We start from the raw sequence: 16,551 nt of genomic DNA, 5'->3' as shown, positions 1-16,551 counted from the left end.
ATCCTTCATTCTCTTTTAGCATTTATCTCATCACCAACAAGACATCCAGGTCCCAGGAGACCATTGTTCTACTATCTTTCACTGTAGACTAATTTTGCCTTTGTCAGAATTTTCTATATGATTTCGCTCAGCATGTATGTTTTGAAAGATACATGTTGCAAGTAACAGTAGTTCTCTCTATTATTGCTGAGTAGATTTTCGTAGTAGACATATGCCAAAATTTTATTCATTAAACTGTTAATGAATCTTGGATACTTTTCCAGTGTTTTTACTATTATGAATTAAATTGCTAAGAACATTTTAAGCAAATTTTTGTGCATATGTATATTTTAATTTGCCTTTGATAAATACTGGTGATATATACTATATTTAAATTATACAAATATGAAGAAAAGCTCAATATCGATGATTGTTAGAGAAATGCAAATCAAAACCACAATGAGATACCATCTCACACCAGTCAAAATGGCTAAAAAGTCAGAAAATAACAGATGCTGGTGAGGTTGTGGAGAAAAAGCAACATTTATATACTGCTGGTGGGAGTGTAAATTAGTTCAACCATTGTGGAAGACAGTGTGGCAATTCCTCAAATACCAAAAGACAGAAATACCATTTGATCCAGCAATCCCATTGCTGGGTATACAGCCAAAGGAATATAAATCATTCTATCATAAAGACACATGCACACATATGTTCATTGCAGCATTATTCACAATAGCAAAGACATAGAATCAACCTAAATGCCATCAATGACAGACTGGATAAAGAAAATGTGGTACATATACATCATGCAATACTATGCAGCCATTAAGAAGAACAAGATCATATCCTTTGCAGGGACATGCATGGAGCTGGAAGCCATTCTTCTCAGCAAACTAACACAGGAACAGAAAACCGAAGACTCCACGTTCTCACTTATAAGTGGGAGTCAAACATTGAGTACACATGGACACAAATAAGAGATAAACAAACACCAAGGCCTGCTTGAGGTTGGAGGGTGGGTGGAGGGAGAGGAACAGGAAAAATAACAAACGGGTACTAGGTTTAATACCTGCGTAATGACATAAAATATACAACAAATCCACATGACACAAGTTTACCTATGCAACAAGCCTGCACATGTACCTCTGAACTTAAAAGTTAAAAAAGAGATAAATTGATTCAGGAAATGTAGTAAATACATACAATAGCTTACTACTCAGCCTTCAAAAAGAAGGAAATCTTGCCACGTGCTACAATATGAATGAAACTTGCATTATTCTGAATGAAATAAGCCAAGCACAAAAGGACAAATATTATATGATTCCACATATATGTGATATTTAGTTTAGCCTAAATACTGAAAATACAAAGTAGAATGATGGTTGTTATGTTCTAGGGAGGTGGGAAATGGGGGCTTGTTTGATGGATATAGAGTTTCCTTTTTGCAAGATGAAAAATTTCTATAGGTCAATCAGAATATAGTTATCATTACTCAACCATGCACTTAAAAAACAATGAAGAGGATTTGCTTTATATTATGTGTCTTTTTTATCATAATGGGGAGGATGGATAAAGAACAGATGCTTAAAGGGTACAAAAATGCAGTTAGAACAAATAAGATCTGTTATTTGATCACACAATGGTTGATAATTAAAAATAATTTATTGCATATTTCAAAATAACTAAGAGTGGAACTGAAATGTTCTGAACACAAATAAATGATTAATGCTGGAGGTGATAGCCATCCTAATTACCCAAGTTGATCATTACACATAGTATGTGATTCAAAATATGATTCAAAGTATGCATATCAAAATTTCACATGTACATAAATACATAGAACTATTGTGTATCCATAATAATTAAAATTTTTTCTTACAAAATAAAAAAATTGATAATGTTAAAGATAGCATCAAAATATGTGAAATACATTTAAAACTAATAAAATTTGTGTGAGATTTATATACTGAAAAAACAGAAATCAAAGAAAATGGAAACATTTAGAAATACTGTGTACACTCATTGAAACACAATATTACTATGATACTAGCTTTGTTAAAAATGACATGTAGACTTAATACGTAACAATGAAATTATCTGCCAACAAATTCGTAAAAATTGACAAGTTAATTCCAAATCTTATATGGAGGAGCAAAGGAGCTAGGATTGCTAAAACAATTTTGAAAAGTTGAACAAATTTGATGATGCCCATGATCTGATTTCAAGAATTCCTATAAAGCCACAGTAACCAAGACATTATGGCATATAAATTAATGGAAGATAGAGAATTGTGTGTGTCTGTGTGTTTGTTTAATAAAGTTTCTAAAGTAATTCAATGAAAAGATTTTTTTTAACAAACTTTACTGGGAAAATTAGACATATGTATGCAAAAATATCCTTGATTCAAACTTTGCACCATAAACTAAATGAACTTTAAATAAATCAGACACTTGGTCGGGCACAGTGGATCATGCCTGTAATCCCAGCACTTTGGGAGGCCGAGGCGGGCGAATCACGAGGTCGGGAGATCGAGACCACCATGGCTAACACGGTGAAAACCCGTCTGTACTAAAAATACAAAAAAAAAAGTATACGGGCGTGGTGGCGGGCACCTGTAGTCCCAGTTACTCAGGAGGCTGAGGCAGGAGAATCGCTTGAACCGGGGAGGCGGAGCTGGCAGTGAGCAGAGATGGCGCCACTGCACTCCAGCCTGGGCGACAGAGTGAGACTCCATCTCAAAATAAATAAATAAATGAAAATAAATCAGACACTTATATGTGAAATTTAAACTGTATTTTTTTTTAAATGGGGGAAAATAACTTCTGCTTCTCACAGAGAATTTTAGGAAAATGAAAAGGCAACTACAGACTAGAATAAAATATTTGAAAAAAGTCTGATAAATAAATTCTATAAAGAAACCCCCCAACAACAACAATAAAAAGAAGCAGTTAAATAAGTTAAATAATCAAATAGGCCAGAGATTTGAACACACACTTCAATGGGAAGAAATACGAAAGCCATATAAGTGTATAAAAAGAAGTTCAACATTATTGGACTTTAGGAAAATTTACTGAAAATCACAATAAAATCCCATAGCACACCCATTGGAATGGCCAAAAAAAAAAAAAATTCCAGCAAGGATGTGGAACATCTGCCATTCTTTACATTGGCTGTTAAGAATACAATTAATACAATCTCTTTGGAAAACAATTTGTTAGTTTCTTTAAGAGTTAGACATACACTAACCATAAGATCTAGCTGTCTCACTCCTAGGTATTCATCTAGAACCAGAAGTGTATGTCGACTCCAGGAAGAGTAGCTAGGTCTTTTTTTTTATATAGCAGTTTTGCTCATAATCTTCAAGAAATAGAAATAATCTCAATGCTCATCAATCAGTGAAGGGATAAACAAGTTGTAGTACATCCGCACAGTGAAACACTACTCAGCCATAAAAGGAAACGTATTCCAAACAAATGCAATGTGTAACAAGAATGATGATGAAGAGAAGAAGAAAAAGAAGGCGGAGGAAGAGGAGGAGAGTGAGGAGGGAAAAGAGAAAGAGAGTTTGAAGAAGGATGAGGCAGGTACTTGTAGTACTTCAAAGAGTGACTAAATCAACTCTCAGAGACTGGCTTTGTCTGAGACTGGAAAGGAATAATTGGCCTTAGTTAACATTAATATTAAAGTTTTCCCCAAATCGAACCCGTCGTCTTTAACCTGGAGAACTAATATTTAATTATGTAGACACCTGAAATGTTGACCAGCCTTCTTCTTCTTCCACAAAAGATAACTTTCTGAAAATATTAGTTACAAAACAAGATTTCCTAGCCTTACATTATACAACTAAGAATCTAAAATAATGATAGGATGACAATCACAAAAATGATTCAGTAGTGATTAGATGAGGATTTAAAATACAATATTGTGTTTTCTGTTTTTCCCTCTTGAAAAGTAAATGGGCGAGTAAATTAGCAAAGTAAATGGGCGAGAACAAGAAAGCTTCTCAAATGCTATCTCTCAAAATTTTGTTGCACTTTATAATTTTCAAGAAGATAAAGATCTAAAGCTTTTAATCAAATACACAGGCAGGATTAAATAGTGCTAAGCTATTTTCTATGGAGTAGTTTCCAGAGATTACATTCCACAGTAACTTACAGAGTCTAATTAAAATTTCCTAACTAAAATGAGAGAAAATAAATTTACAGTGTATAAGTTAGGTGAAAAAAACATTTTCAGAATGTACCTGAAAGCTGTAAAGATCACTAAGGTGGGGCAAAAAAAAAAAAAAAAAAAAGGATGTGATTGCTGTCAAGAACCACAGAGGGGAATGTTCTTACACTGACTTGGGATATTTAAACACTGCTTTCAGAATATATAATTGTCTAAATCTATTTTTTTCTACATAAGTTGTAACAAGGAAGCCACAGTGACTTCTCCTCAGCTACCACTGCAGGAGAGCAGTGACAGCATCTAATGCTGTGAGACAGTGCTGCTTTTAGGACATCTAACCTTACTGAAATAGTGACTTTGAAGAAACAGAAACTTTTGAGTAATCTTTCCAGAATATTCCGACTTATGATCATATTTATAAGCTTTCATTCTCTGAAATGGTGGGTCCCAAATATGCCAATATATTATAATCATCTGGGGGAGTTTAAAACAGTAGCAGATTTGGGCCCTATCCTCAGAGATTCTGCTGTAATTCCTCATGGGTGATGCCCAAGTACTACTCTATTTTTAACCTATTCAAGATGAATCTAACGTGCAGCCAAGATTGAGATCGACTATTCCATGGTCTTTTATTCTCCTCAGAGTTTTCTCTATACTTTCTTACATTTAAAGAGGAAAGTTATCTATTCCAATTTTGCCCCCATAAAATATAAAGTGTACTAGTATCTCCAGTCTTCACTTTATGAAATTATTCATTGTTTAGTTACTAAATACTGAATGTCATTCATATTGTATAGTTTCTGATATGAGTCCAACATGATAGCAAAAGCATCTAGCATTCATATTTCAAAGTTGTGAACCTGAACACTGCTCCATACCACTAAAATATTTTTCTTTACTTAAAAGTAGTATCCATTTTTTTCTTCATTTTCATTTTGTCATATTAAATATGGCATTTAAAATATATTTGTGGGTATATTTAGATATTTCTTTTGTCATTGTACCTTTGATTTTGAACTTTACCCATTTTGAATAATTAAATCTGAATTTTTTCAGCAAAAAAAAAATACTTAAGTATTAAACACACACGCGCGCACACACACATTCACACACACACAGCCAAACACACTCTCCCTCTTCCTCTCTTTCTTCTCATTTTCCCTTGAAGGCTATGATTTAAAAAGACAAAATACTTTTAGCTTCTTGAACCTGAGATAACAATTAGAAAAAAATGAAAGAATTTCACAAGCAAAGAAAACTTAAATTGTGCTCTAGTGACGATTTGAAAAGTAAATTATAATAATTCTAACCACCAATATACATCTACTAAACACTTATTTAAGATAATATTAACAGCAAAGCCAAATTACAATCAGCCATTGATACTCTATTCAGAATTTCCAAATTCTTTAAAAAGATGCTGTTTGTTCATCTTCTTTTAAACTTGTACATTTTTAACTTTCAACACATACCCCTATATTGACAGGTTAACATGAGGAACACAAAGAAAGAAAAATGAACAACCAACAATACAAGGCATTGCATGATATGTTAAATTTATGTCTTTGAAAAAGGCTTTTAGAACAGCAAGAAGATAGGTCTTTACAAGTAAATTGATATGGAAAATGTCTCAGAGATGGTGGGGATTAAGTGGAGGGAAGATTTTATCAACAGATGTTATGGAGAATATTCTTGCAAAGGTGATGGCCTAAGCAAAGGCAATGGCCTAAGCAAAGGCAAGGGTAGAGAATGTACAAAATATACTGGAGGAACAATGAACAATACAGTTTTCTCAGAGCACAGTGTTCCCGAAGTGGGAAAGAAGGCACTACATATAGTGTACTTTGGGATGCCTAGTTTAATAGATATAAAATATAAGAGAGAGGGCTTCCCATCTAATCCTCACACAATAAGATGTCATTGAAGATATGCCAACAGTTATATGAGCAGATAATTAATCAGTGAGTATATTTGACAGAAGTTGAATATTAGGATTATTAATCTGTCATTAAAATGAATGATAGATTATAAAGTAAATAAGTTAATTATCAATTTAAATAACAGCATGCTAGGTGATAAAAAGGTGAAAATAGAATATCCTACCCTCAAGTTCATGATTGCATCTAGAAATCAAACAAGTTAACTATCCTCTTCCTACAAAAAAAAAAAAAAAAAAAAAAAGACATAAAAGGAAATGCTTTGAGACATCTATTAAAATATGGCTGGGACTCAAATTTTCTAGTGACCAATCCTATGGATGGTTGTACCATGTTAGAAAAAAATGATACCAAGACAGGGCATGAGGAGAGTCTTAAAAGATGATTACTATTTCCTCAGATTAGCCAGTAAACCAGTCAAAAAAAAAAAAACACTGGTTTACTGTACTAGCACCTTAAACTGATAGTTACTATTCTGCACCTGCTCATTAATCTCAAGGCAGACACTCCAAACTGGCACATCCCTGCCATTTTTACCCACTTGCCAAAGAAGTTTCTAGCTTCAGGCATCTCTGTTAAAATTTCTGGCACAATGAAAAGCATTCACACCAAAAGAAGAATGACCAGAGACTCAAAGTCATTAAAATATCCATGCATTTCTTAGGGAAATTAAAAATAAATCCCAAAGAACAAAATCATATTTGGAAATGAGGCTGATACATGGGGATGAGACTAATAAACAATGATTTAGTTTCATATGATAAGGAGTTTGTGTTTTGTTTTGTTGTTTTAGAGACAGGGCCTTGCTAGGTTGCTTAAGCGGGATCTGAACTCCTGAGCTCAAGGAATCCTCCCTAGCAGCTGAGAAAACAGGCACACGCCACTGCTCCTGGCTATGCTAAGATGTTTATACTTTATCCTATAAATTTGTTTAACTCTTAAGCATTTTACAATGAGAGAATAACCCTTGTTCAGGAAGGCGTTTGAAAAACTACCATGATAAGAGTTTACTGAACATATTGGAAGAGTACAAATTGCCAACAGCAACACCATTAGTTGTCTATTTCAAAAGTGGGGACAAAGAGGAGATGAAAAAATATTCTGAGGTCATAAGGATATTTAACAGAGGAAAACTAAGTGTGATAGTCTCTTTGTAATGCCTGACTTTGAGATTAACGGCTGGATTACAATTAAGCCACAGTCATAGGGGAGAATTTAGAAAATGTAGGATATCGATTCTGACACTGTTTTAAGAAACCAGTCATGAGGCATGCTTAAAAATGGTTTATGAGCTACTTTGAGGGACTTTTTAAAATCTTATTTCAATTCCATCTATCTCCTTTATCTATAATAAAAGCATGCACGATGTTCAAGTTCTCAAAAAGGAAGAGGATAACATTTGTATGAATATACACCAATACTACTAATAAAAGGAACATCAATAAAGTAATGGTGCTAAAGACATCTCTCCTGAGATTTCCACCTCTGGTCCTAAGGTACATTTTCACTCTGTAGATTTTCCTCTTCATTATTTTCATTATGAATGTAGCTGGTGATGGAGATCACATTAATGACTCTATGTAGATCAGAACTTAGCCTTTGTGTGACTCTGTATTCAATTGATGAGCTTGTGAGCTTGTGCTTATATGGGAAAACCAAGAGTGTCAAGTTTGGGATTGGAGTACCATTTGAATAAACCCAGTGAACAGTGCACAAGCCCCAATCCTTCGATGAGACTCAATCTTCTTTATTTCCATCTCTTACATACAATCTTTGTCCATTTGAACTGAGAGATTTTCCATAGACTTATTCCTTTATAAGGTATAGTTGGAAAACTACCAGCCTGTTACTACTGTTTCAACTTGATTTGACTTTCAGAAACTCATTTAATAATAGCTAAACTTTTATTATTGAGTACTTACACTTGCTAAATATTCTTATAAGTATCTAAATGATATTTTAGAATTCAGTAGAATTATCTCTATATTACAGAGGAGGAAATGAAGGCTTTGAGAAATTAATTAATGCCTCAAACCACAGAGTTAGGAAATGTGTGGCTGGAATTTGAATTCAGGTACTCAAATCACAGACTTTTATCCCTTTAGTGCTAAGCTGTGCCAAACCATTTATCTGGCTAAACTCTATCAGCCAACATAAAATATGTTTTATCTATGGAATATTTGAACCAAAGGAGGATGTCCCAACCAAAAAACTACAGAAAGTATTCCCATTTTTTTAAAAAAATGAGGGCACAAAATAAGCATTAATTAGAAGAATAATTCCAATATGCAGGCTGATAGTTTTTAAAATTTTCACCTCAATTCAACTTCAATAAATAGAAAAAGAACTTTCAATGACAATTGAAATTGAAATTAGAAGACTTTGTGAAGCAAGATATAAAATAATTTAACTGTAAATAGTGTAGATTAGCAAGACTTGACTATATCAAAGACAAAGAAAGTTTTAAACCTCAGACTATAAGAGAAAATACATACTTGTGCCACAGTTTAAAATGTAGCTAACAAGATAAAGCACATCTAAAATTAATGGCAAAATGTCACTTAAAATCATATTTCAAATATGGCAGTTCTATGATCATTCTTATTGTAGCTTTGGAGTCCCCAATTTTGCATTTTCCCAAGCAATTTTAATGTGAACATTTGAGTTGGCACTGGATGGAATAAAATATATGATCCATTTCTACTCACTTCCCACATTACTTCAAGTCTAGCCAAAGCATCTATATAAAATCGTTCTAATATGTTATTATAAATCATTCCCCCAGTCCTTTTATTTTTTTCCACCTCTCTACATTTATTGGGCCTCAGGGAATAATGCAACACTGGAAGTCAGAGGCTTCCACTTAAACTTGCATGATAAAATATTCTATCTTTATAGTCATACTTTACTCATTCATGCATTTCTGACTTAACAACAAATCTGTCTTTAGCTGACAGAGCATGTTATTATAATCTAGAAGAGAAGAAGCCCAGTGCTAGTCAATGATTTCATGCAAGAATTGAAAAACACAACACTTCCATACCTTTAACTTTCAGAATCATTCTTAAGATTTTAGTTTTCCCTGGCACATATGTGGAAAGAGAGAACATTCCCTTACCCCAAAAAATAGATATTTATTTGGGATTTACTATGAGAAAGGATCGAAGCTACACTACAAGGAAAATAATGCTAAAGAGGATGAAACTTCATCCACCACACATAGAACATGGCAATTCCAAAACCTTACTTACCATCGAGCAACTACGATTTTTTTAAAAAGCTATGAATAAAGACTAGCATCTCTTTGACATGCCTAAAGTCTGTAACACACATTACAGACTGTTGGTTATTATTTGAATAGAATATCTTTTTCCTCCCCTCTTTAAGCTACTATTTGCTACCCCTGCCTTCTCTGTTACTATTGGCATAGAATACATTTTTCCATAATTTCACCTTCAACTTATTCTTCTTTGGATCTAAAGTCATTCTCTAGTAGACAGCATATGGTTGGCTCACGCTTTTTAAAAATCCATTCTACCAACCTCTCTCTTTTGATTGGAGCATTTAATCTATTCATATTTAAAGTAATTACTAGTGACTTCTGTCATTTTGCTATTTGTTTCCTATATAGCTTCTTATTGCTTTTTTTGACCCTTGTTTCTTACATTACTGGTTTTCATGTGTGTATAGTTGGCTTTATTTGAAATTTATACTAATGTAAGTTTAATAACATACAAAATTGCTCATCTACAGCTCTGTACCAATCCCCTTCAGTTACATCTTTGTACATTGCGTGTCCAAAAACAAAAACTAATAATTATTTTAATGCATTAACAAAAATATGTTTTATAATGTATTTTAAATTATAAAACAGTGTCAAGAATGGAATATACCTTGCCTTTTTGTAGATGTTAAACTTCTAATAGCATTTGTTAGTCAATACTACAAGCATGGTAGAATGAACATACATAATCACTTACTAGCCTTTACCAGTGCACTAGTGCAGGTTTGCTTAGGGTATCATTTCATATTTATGTGAATTATTTTATACTTGATATTTGCTGAACACTATATAATTTTTAATACATTTTCTACTTTGAATCCTACATATATTGGCTACCTACAAAATTAAAAAATAAAGGTTTCTAATATCATAGTTAGAAATACACATACACACACACATCTAAATATATATTATTCACTTCCTCCATAAGCAGTTGATTGTCTATAGTCTCTGTACATTGTTTTAGGAGCCAAGGTTCTTAGATTCATTGTGATACACAAAAATCTGTGCTCTTGAGAATTTATGTTTCATGCACAAAGACAAAAAATGAACAGGCATAAACAAATAAGATAAACTTTAAGGAGATAAATAGTATTCCATATATTTAGCCTTTAAAAAAGGAAATATTTTCATTTCTGACAATATGGATGAACCTGGAAGACATTATGCTAAGTGCAATAAGTTAGACACAGAAAGACAAATACTGCATCATCTAACTTATGTATGAAATCTGCAAACATTGAACTCGTAGATGCACAGAGTGAATAGTAGTTACCAGGGGCTATGGAGGGGGAAGTAAATGTAAAGATGTTGGGTGAAGGGTATAAAGTTTTAGTTAGGCAGGTTGAATCATTTTTGAAAGTCTATTATACAGTATTGTGACTATGTGTACTTGAAAATTGCCGAGTGAGTAAATCTTAAATGTTTTTACCACAAAAAATTATGTGAGGTGATAGATATGCTAATTAGCTTGATTTAATTCTTTCACAAAGTATACATGTAATCAAAACATCACATTGTACCCTATAAATCCATATAATTTTTGTTTGCCAACTGTACTTCAATACATCTTGGAGAAAAAAGAAAAAAATGAGTTTTTTTTTTAATGACCCTAATTCCACAGTTCTTCTTCAGTATGCCTAGTCATGCTTTCCTCTTTTATTCATTACAACTCTTACATTAAAATATTTGCACTGTGTGCTTTGATCAACTTCAAAGGAGTTGTGTGGTAGCAGTTACTCTTTATTTTATTTTTCATTTTTAATTTAAGGAATGATGACTAATATGTAAGCTTCAATGAGTAACAAATGAAATAGTGTGTGTTAAAATGTTAGATAAACTCGCTCAGGCACGGTAGCTCATGCCTGTAATCCCAGCATTTTGGGAGGCCTAGGTGGGCAGATCACTTAAGGTCAGGAGTTGGAGACCAGCCTGGCCAACATGGTGAAACCTTGTCTCTACTAAAAATACAAAAATTATCCAGGCACAGTGGCATGCACCTGTAATCCCAGCTACTCAGGAGGCTAAGGCAAGAGAATCGCTTGAACCCAGGAGGTGGAAGTTGCAGTGAGTTGAGATCGCACCACTGCACACAGGCCTGTGTGACAAAGCCTTACTCCATCTCAAAAAAAAAAAAGTTATATGAACTCCGAAATATATGTTCTATAGTTATTACGAACCACTATGTACTATGCACTGGTCACCGTGTTAGGATAAGAATACAAATAAACACGTAAATAATTTTTCTCTATTAATAATCACAACTAATTTCCTTTTGAGTCGTTATTCATAATCCAAGAACAATAACTAAATAAATAGTCAAATTTTGCAAATGAATAAAAGGTCTCAGAGCAATAGCTACCCTAAAGACAGCTTGATGGACATGTCTTCTATCATTTATATGTTGAACTTATTCAGGTTTTCAAAGTTCTGAAGGAGGCTGCTGCTGGATGTTAACAGGATACTTTCAGTCTTTTAAGACGCATTAATTCAGAACATTTTGAAGGAGAATACAAGTTCCAGATTAATCATATTTCTTTCTTACTGTAAAAATCTCATGTTGGAGTGGTTCTACAAATATTCTCAGCTTATTTACTTCTTCCATAAATAATCTAGTGTCTATGGTCTCTGAACATTGTTTTAGGAGCCAAGGTTCTTAGATTTACTGTGATATGTAAAATCTCTGTTCCTGAGAATGCATGTTGTATACACAGAGATGAAAAATAAGCTGGCATTAACAAATAGGATAAACAATATATTGCAATGAATACTTTGCAATGTGCAATCCATTTAGATAACTAAAAGCTTGCTATATGAAACTAAAAGAGATGAAAGTTTATTGAAATTGTGATATATTGAAAAATGTTTGGGTGGCTAACCAGAATTATTTCTTGCCTTGTTTTATCAATTCATATTATGGCAAGTTGATGCAAAGGGCATAATATGCTTTGTAACACTTTATTCCTTAAGTATCAATCAGCCTGTCTCCCTCTGCTCTATGTATCCATCATTGTCCCCAAGAAGTTGAAAAATGCCATTTCAGCAAGTAGAAGTGTGTAAAAACAGACAGGAAGAGATGAAAAAGGCCCCGACTTGACAAGTTTATGGAGAGAAGAAAGGGAATGAGAAAGTATGTCTTAACCTCCCTGGCCTTGCCAAAGTTCCCACTGGAAGAGATTCAGTGGATACCTAAAGGGGAGAACTAAAAGCTTAGGGAGTTTTGCTACAGTTCCCACTGAAAGCCACAGAAAACATTGCCTGGCAAAGGGTCCACCTCTCAAGAGTCAGAAGGAGGTATACGCTGGTGATGGAGTTGTCTGGTTGATTCATCCAGGACACAGATCAGGGGTAAAGGTTGAAAGTGAACTAGGCAGGCTGGAAACTAAATGAGAGCCAGGCTTTGGTAAAATGTGCAACACCAGGAAAAAAGTAATGAGGCTGAGTCAGTTTGGAGTACCCTCACGTCCTGACTGAGGAAAGAGAGAGAGAGAGCAAGAAAAGGGAGACAGGCTGCCGACATTGACAAGGAAAGATTTGGCTAGACAGACAAGTAATAGTAATACTCATACCTTCAAGGCCAGAGAGAGAAGACCCACAGTGTTTCCCAATGACCTCCAATCACATCTAAGGCTCCTTCAACTCTGCTGCAAGGACTTCATAAGCTCCTTATGTTTCCAGATGCTATATGGAAAAGAAAGAAGGATAAACAAAGATTGAGCATTTACCTGAAAAATTCACTATAAATAGAAAGTAAGTCATTTCAACCGGGAAAGAGCTAGAAAACAAATAGCAAGTTTGTTTTTCCCTGGTGTTATTTGAGATGCATAGTTATAAGGAAATGTTATCAGTTATAATAAATCGTTTTGCATTCCGAATAGCACGTTGAGGGACTTTTGACTCAGTAACATTCGGCTAGATTTTTTATTTTTCAATTTTCTTTAAAAACTTCTATCTGTTATGCAATGGAGAACTCAAAATTCTTTCTTTTCTGCATACAAAAGTGTCTCTATTTTAGTAACTTATGTGTTGTAAATAGTATTAAGTAGTGATTTTTTCAATTGCATTATTATAGGATAAAATGTTGGTTCAAAATATTGTTGTTGGGTATTTATTACAGGAAATATAAACAAATTCTTTTTTGAAAATATAATACATTAAAAGTGATCATTTTAATAAACTGGGTACATTTACTTCCTGACTTTATTTAGGCAGCATTAAAATACATATAGTTTAAAAATTTTTAAGTATTTTTATTAGAGAGGCATAATAATAAACTCTGAAGAATCTTAGAGGTTATGGAGAAAATCAACTGAATTTTTAGTGCATGGTAAATTATATATTATCAATTCATAAACCTGTGTTGTACTTGCAGCACAAAATATATCATAAATATTTCTACATGCAAATTGAATATTTAATAAAGAAAATACTAACAGTGGCTATTACTTGACAAAGGCTTATTTGTAATTTTTGTCTTCCTTTGTGAGCTTTTCTGTGTCTCTAAATTTCCTACACTTAACCTGTCATTATTTTTGCAACATAAAATAAACAATCAAGCATACATATATGTTATGTTTAATCATTAATATGAAAGAAATAATATGAATTTTTGAAAAAATGTTAGAATATAAACAGTGGAGAGATACTAAACTAATTTGATTAGGTGTGTAAATTTGTTCATTAAAATAAACACTGCTTCACATTTCTACCAACTTTATAGATGTTATCTCTTAATCCTAATTTTAAATTATGTTAATTTCTACAGAGTCTCTAGCAGTTACTTATTATTTTTCAGCAGTGTTAGTCTTGTCCATGCATCTACATATTTTACACTTCTCTGGTTATCCTTGGAATAATACATAAACATTATTAGGAAATGCTCATTAATTCATTGCTTTGAAGTTGATATTGAGGTGATTTGGTTCCAGACATATTTGAGTTTGAGCAGATACAAACAAACTCAAGTGACAGATCCATGCATGAGGTAAGGGCCAAGCAGAACGAGTGGCAAGGACTGAGATTCCCAACCCTGGAAGGATTGAAACTAATTTTGATTGACCCCTTGTAGCATACATTGCAGTGCGTATTCAACCATGAACAAAGACTAGAATATAGATTGCTTAAAGTCTCTTTGAGATTATAGGAAAAGAGGGAAATCTGTGTCACTATAAGTAGCAGACACATTTGGTTGGCTGGTTTTATGTTTAAGGAAATGAAGCCCCAAACCTCCGGGCTGGTATGAGCACTTCAGCTCACATAGGCCCCACTATTCCCTGATATTTTAACCCTGTCTTATTTACATATATATGTATATTATCTTCTGTGCGACGATAAGTATTTATATTTCTGTTCCTTCTTGGAGAAGTTTTCATAGGTCTATAAACAATAAAACATAAAATTGATAGCAAGATATTTCCTCTATTTTGTTTACTGCTTTATCTTCAGCATGGAAAACAATGTCTTGAATATAGTGACACCTCAAATCTTGTTAATTTCTCAAATAATAAATATAATACCCGTTTTCTATTCTAAATCCTTGCAGAAAGACTATATTAACCATTATTTTTTCACAATAATCTTGATTTATTTTCTTACAGAACTTACTCCACTTAGCAGTCAGGAAAAATTAAAAATAAGCTACATGTATTTCTCTTATGCAATTTACTGTCTTGATTGCTAATGAAACCTCTTATCTACTCTAAATTTTCTCTAAGGTTTAAACTTAGAAATTTTAATTAAATTCCTAAGTAAACTGACACCGAATATGGTTTGGCTGTGTCTCCACCCAAATCTCATTTTGGATTTTAACTCCCACAATTCCCATAAGTCATGGGAAGAACCGAGTGCGAGTTGACTGAATTATGGGGGTGGGCCTTTCCTTCACTATTCTCGTGATAGTTAATGAGTCTCATGAGATCTGATGGTTTTAAAAAAAAACACCTCTCCCCGCCCCCTGAAAATTATAAACAATATAACAGAGGAGTATACACTTGCTGCGATATTGTCAGTACTATCATCTTCTCCCACTCCCTGAATATTATGAACAATATAACAGGGGGTTGTACATCCCCTGCCATATTCAGAGTAATATCATCCTCTCCTCCCCTGGATATTACGAACAATATCAAAGGAGGGTGTGCACACCCTGCGATATTGGGAGTAATATTCTCTGCCACCCTGGATATTATGAACAATATCACAGAAAATGTACACAAAGGATGTTTACGATATTGGGAGTAATATCATTTTCCTCCCCGGATATTATGAACAATATCACAGTAGGGTGTACACCCCCTGCGATATGGGGAGTAATGTCATCCTCTCTCTCACTGGATATTACGAACAATATTGCAGGGTGGGTACATCCCCTCCAATATGTGGAGTAATATCATTTTCTTTCCCCCTGAATATTACGAACAATATCACAGGGAGGTGTACATAGCCAGCGATATGGGAGTAACATCATCTCCTCCCCCATGGATATTACAAACAATATCGCAGGGGGTGTACACCCCCTGCGATATGGGGAGTAACATCATCCTCTCCCTCCCTGGATATTATGGATAATATCGCAGGGGGTGTGTACACCCTTTGCGTTATGGGGATTAACATCATCCTCTCCCTCCCTGGATATTATGGATAATATCGCAGGGGGTGTGTACACCCTTTGCGTTATGGGGATTAACATCATCCTCTCCCTCCCTGGATATTACAAACAATATTGCATACACCCCCCGTGATATGGGGAGTGACATAATCCTCTCCTCTTATGGATATCACAAATAATATCGTAGCGGGGTGTACACCCACTGGGATATAGTGAGAAACATCATCCTCGTCCCTCTGGATATTGCAGACAATATTGCCAGAGAGTTTACACCTTCTGCGATATGGAGAGTAACATCATCCTCCCCCCAGCCTTGGATAGTACGGATATGTACACCCCGCTGCGATATGAGGAGTAACTTCATCCTCTCCCTTTCTTGATATTACGGACAATATCGCAGGGGAGTGTACACCCCTGGAATATGAGGAGTAACATCATCCTCTCTCCTCTTAGATGTTAAGGACAATATCACAGGAAGGTGTACACCTCCTGCGATATGGGGAGTAATGTCATCCTCTCCTGCCCGGATGTTATGGACAATATCACACGGGGTTGTACACCTCCTGCGATAT

The sequence above is a fragment of the Pongo pygmaeus genome, chromosome 7 (assembly GCF_028885625.2).
Source record: "Pongo pygmaeus isolate AG05252 chromosome 7, NHGRI_mPonPyg2-v2.0_pri, whole genome shotgun sequence".
Taxonomy (NCBI): domain Eukaryota; kingdom Metazoa; phylum Chordata; class Mammalia; order Primates; family Hominidae; genus Pongo; species Pongo pygmaeus.
The sequence above is the reverse complement of the archived record's forward strand: the minus strand, read 5'-3'. Positions refer to the sequence as shown.